Genomic DNA, 4,928 nt, shown 5'->3' with positions numbered 1-4,928 from the left:
CCATGAATCTTGGTTCATTTTTTTCATCCAATTGATGGTGAATGGCTAAACACCAAGACAGCTCAGAGCCCCAGGGCTAAAAACCGAATCTCTTTTCCTTTCCTGGCATCTTTGGGAAAGGTGATGTCACCACCATTTATTTCCGACATGTGCTTTCAACTTTCAGTTTTCCCCTTTGTCCACGGGGCGTTTCAGGCAATACAGGTTTATTAAGCACCCTTGGGTGATAGCCATAACTGCAGAGAGTCAGCAGCAAACAAAGGAAACAGGTTTCATTTTTGTTGGAACTAGATTCTGGCAGAGAAAAATAAACCAGTAAGTATACAGAGTGCCATTAGCGTCAGTTCCATGAAGAACAGAGTTGGGCAGGGGCTAGAGGTGGCCCCATTGGTAAAGTGTTTGCAGCACAAGCATGGATTCAGACCCCAAACCCACATAAAAGCCAGGCCCAGCAGTGTCTGTAGTCACAATGCCGGGGTTGGGAAGAGGCAGGTGGATCCCTGGAGGTCAGTGGTTAGCCGTCTAGCTGAATCACGGAGATTTGGGTTCTGTAAGAGACCTCGAAGCTGAGGTCAAGTGGAAAACAATTGAGGAAGACACCAGATGCCATCCTCTGGACTCTACAGACAGTCACACACATGCCCAGAAGGAAAGAGAGGAAGGATGAAAGAAAAGAGAGTGCTGTTAGTAATGAGAAGAACTTTAGGTAGGATGGTCTGGGAGTGTCTTCTGCTAGAGGGAAATTTTTACATCAGGAGAAACAACAAAATGGTGGTCCCTCACAGGCTTTTCACTCAACTTCAAATGTTGCTTCAAAGATGGTAGACTTGAGGCTGGAGAGATGGCTCAGTGGACAAGAATACTACTGCAGTAATAAAATCCTGGGTGTGGCCACACACAGTCTTCATCCCAGCACTGGGGAGTGGACACAGGTTCACTGCGACTCACTGACTGCCTTCTTGCTCCAGATTTGGTGGGAAACCCTGTCTCAAAGCTGGACACCTGATATCCTCTGGCTTTCACAGATACCACCCACATATGCACACATACACACGTGTGCATGCATGCATGAATGAATGAATAAAAGTTAAAAAGATGGTAGGCTTACAGACACCCTTACTTAATTCCATAAAATATTTTGTAGATTCCAAAATGAAAGTATCCTGGGAGGGGGCATTGTAGACATGTATAATCTTAATTTTCAGGAAGCTGAGTCATGAGTTTGAAGCTAGCCTGAGCTACATAGCTCCAATTCAGTGGCTGGAGAGACGGCTCAGTGGTTGGTTAAGAGCACTGACTGTTCTTCCAAAGGTCAGAGGTCCTAAGTTCAATTCCCAACAACCACATGGCGGTTCACAACCATCTGTAATGGGATCTGATGTCCTCTTCTGGTGTGTCTGAAGACAGCAACAGTGTATTTCATATATATAAAATAAAAAAAAATTAAGAATCCATTGCTGCCAAAGTATAACTACAAAAATGAGCAACTATTTCTTAAGACCCTCAAATATCTAACTCACGTTCAACATTGTGTTATAAATTTGTATTTACCTGAGTCAGAATCTAACCAGAGCTCATATATTTGGTAATTAGCAATGCTTCTTTAATGTCTTCTGATATTCAAGTCCTTTTTCCTCTCTCCCTTATTCCCTCCCTCCCTTTCTCCCTCTCTTCCTTCCCTTATTCCTCCCTCCCTCCCTTCCTTCCCCTCTCCCTCCTTCCTTCACTGCCCCCTTTCTCCTTTCCCACTTTCCACTCATCTTTATTTTATGTTTAGTACCTTTACTTTATGTGTATGGGTGTTTTGCCTGCACATATGTCTGTGTACCACATATGTGCATGGTGTCCAGAAGAGGGCATGACATCCCTGAGGATTGGAATTATAGAGGTTGTGAGCCATCACATGGGCTCTGGAAATCGACTTTAGGTCCATCTGCAAGAGCAGTCAGTTCTCTTAACCCCTGAGCCATCTCTCCAGCTCCCACATAGGAACACACAAAACAAAAGTAACTTGCCAATTTCTTTTTGCAAAAAGGGTGCACCAGAACCCAAACAGGGTTAGGGATTATGCTGGCCAAGACAACCTCCATCTGTTTTCTCTAACATAGGTAGTGAGTGTGTTCTATCCCATTGGTAAGAATTCAACTTCACAATCGGACATAGTTGGCTCAATCAGAGCAAAGGGGGAGGTTCCGGCTAACCACCTTTGATAGGAAAAAATTCTCACCATTGCATTTCATTCAGGAGGTTGGGTTGTTTTGGAGCTTTCCCATGTTAGAGGTTTGCTTGCCGGCTTTCACGAAGGAAGAAGCAATGAAGACAGTGGGATGAGGCAGAGATGGCAAAGGCCCCAAAGCAAAATGGTCAGCACTTCTGGTTCAACCCCTAGATGAAATGGGGACCTGGCTAGAAGTTAGACATAAAGGGCCTTTTGTATCCCATGGTGTGGGTAGCGACATATTGCCCACGTGCCAGTAAATAACCTCCTATGCACACTTCTGAAAGCATCTCTAATTAATCTCCATGGGTCACAAACAAAAAGAAGACGTGAGAATAGGAGGAGGACTTCCAGGGAAGATGCAAGTTTTCATCAGAGAGTAGGGGGATGAGGAGGAACAGAGGGTGAAACAACTAAATACCATCAGAAATGTGTATGAAACGGGAGTGAAAATTGGAGACAAGAGAAGGCATCTCATATTTTCATATATCAGTGGTTCTCAAATGCTAGGTGGGACTGATGGAGGGGACCTGAAAAAAAAAAGTGATTGGCAGAAGCATATTGTCCTCAAATCAGAGCCACCACTTCTTGGGAGTAGAGACTGTGCACATGGTGCAGGGGGAGGGGGATAGAAGATTTCACCTGTAGGTCAGTCCCCCTGTGGCCTCAAAATGTTAGATCCCCGTGGGGTTTGGTATGTGACTCCCCTTATCAGAAGCTCCGAAAGGTCTCAGTCTAGCCAAGTTTCCTGTCTGGAGTTTCCCAGTCCTCTTAAGGCTTTTAGGTCATTAACCTTTTATCAAACATGGTTCTAATGTAAGGATTACAACTCGGCGGGGAAAGGTATCCCTAATAGAAGTGTTGCAGCTGAGGGGAAATATATCTTGGCAGTCAAGACCAAGGAGTACCACAAAGCCACTCTGCACAACAAATCTTACAGAAGAGATTTATTGGGAAAGACACTAGAAGGTGTCTGCCTCTGTTTGGGCTGGCAAGAAGCAGCAGGGAGGGCTGGAGAGATGGCTCAGAGGTTAAGAGAACCGGCAGCTCTTCTAGAGGTCCTGAGTTCAATTCCCAGCAACCACATGCTAGCTTATGACTACCTATAATGAGATCTGGTGCCCTCTTCTGACCTGCAGTCATACACACATGCAGGCAGAACATTGTATATATAATAAATAAATAAATAAATAAATAAATCTTTAAAAAAAAGCAGCAGGGAACTGTCTGGAGGCAAGCTTTATATAGGGTTTTGTGTGTGTGTGTGTGTGTGTGTGTGTGTGTTTCCAGTGAGCTTAGTGAGCTTTGCTCTATACAAGTCCAGTGTCTTCAGCATGACCTTCAATGGAGTAGCGGGGTTTTTGTTTTTTAAAGAATGGATTTCACTGCGTAGCTCTGGCTTAGCTTCTTGAATCCTGAATTGTAGATGCAATCCACATTAATTTCTTGGATATGATGTTTCAGTGTTTATTGAAGCATGTGTTTATTCTGAAGAGACAAACACTAAAATTTTGAGGTGAAATCTCAAGGCATCTATACATTTTTAAAATGGCTTGGCAAAAAAATAAATGATTTGGGTCAGCAAGATGGCTCAGTGGGTAAAGGAACCTGTTGCCAAGTCTGAAGATGTGAGCTCAGTCTCCTGGATTCACACGGTAGAAGGAGAGGACCAAGTTATCCCCTGACCTTCACATATAAACCTAAGCATGCATATGCCCAAGCTCATATACATCCACAAGAAAAATAAGAGGCTTAGCAAAATGAACGTTCTTTATAAATATTTATCTACCTATGATAATATATGAAGATACATATTATGTGTTATATATCTATATATCTACGTAGGAGAATACATACACACACACATACACACACACACACACAGAGAGAGAGAGAGAGAGATAGAGAGAGAGAGAGAGAGAGAGAGAGAGAGAAATAAAACATAATGTTAATAATGGGAGAGTATGTAAGCAAAGGATACATGGGTGCTCAGAATGTAGTTTTTCAACCTTTCTGTAGATTTGAATTCTTTTTCCCCCAAAAACACTGAGGCAAGAAAGTGAAAAAAAAGACTTGAGAATAAAATGGTCGGCCACTGGTAAGTGCCCAGGAAAGGGAGGGTTTTAGACCCAGTGCAAGTTCTGTGAGAGCAGGGGCTTTTGTTTTCTGAGCACAGCATCTCCAGTCCCTGTGACAATGCCTGGCTCATAAGGTGATAGAAAATGTTTAAATCAACAAGTCACTGGGTCAGTGAGATGACTCCACAGGTAAAGGCATCTGCCACCAGACGTGACATGAGTTCAAGACCCAGAACCCACAGGTGAAAGGAAAGAATAGGACCTCCCTCTCCCCACAGTTGTTTTAATCATTGAGAAATTGTGTATTAGAAACAAAACATGAGGGGTTGGAGAGATGGCTGAGTGGTTAAGAGCACTGGCTGCTCTTCCACAGGTCCTGAGTTCAATTCTCAGCAACCATATGGTGGCTCACAACCATCTGTAATGGGATCTAATGTCCTCTTCTGATGTGTCTGAAGACAGTGACAGTGTACTCATAATATGAAGTAAATAAATAAATCTTAAAAAAAACAGAAAGGGAGATATAAAATAAAAACTTGTAGTTTCTTTAAAAAAAAAAAAAGAAACAAAACATGAAACATAGTGTCCAAAATGATGTCACAAGATGATACACATGATGATACATGAACAGT

The sequence above is a fragment of the Arvicanthis niloticus genome, chromosome 2, assembly GCF_011762505.2.
Source record: "Arvicanthis niloticus isolate mArvNil1 chromosome 2, mArvNil1.pat.X, whole genome shotgun sequence".
In the NCBI taxonomy this organism is placed as follows: domain Eukaryota; kingdom Metazoa; phylum Chordata; class Mammalia; order Rodentia; family Muridae; genus Arvicanthis; species Arvicanthis niloticus.
Note: the sequence above shows the minus strand (reverse complement) of the source record.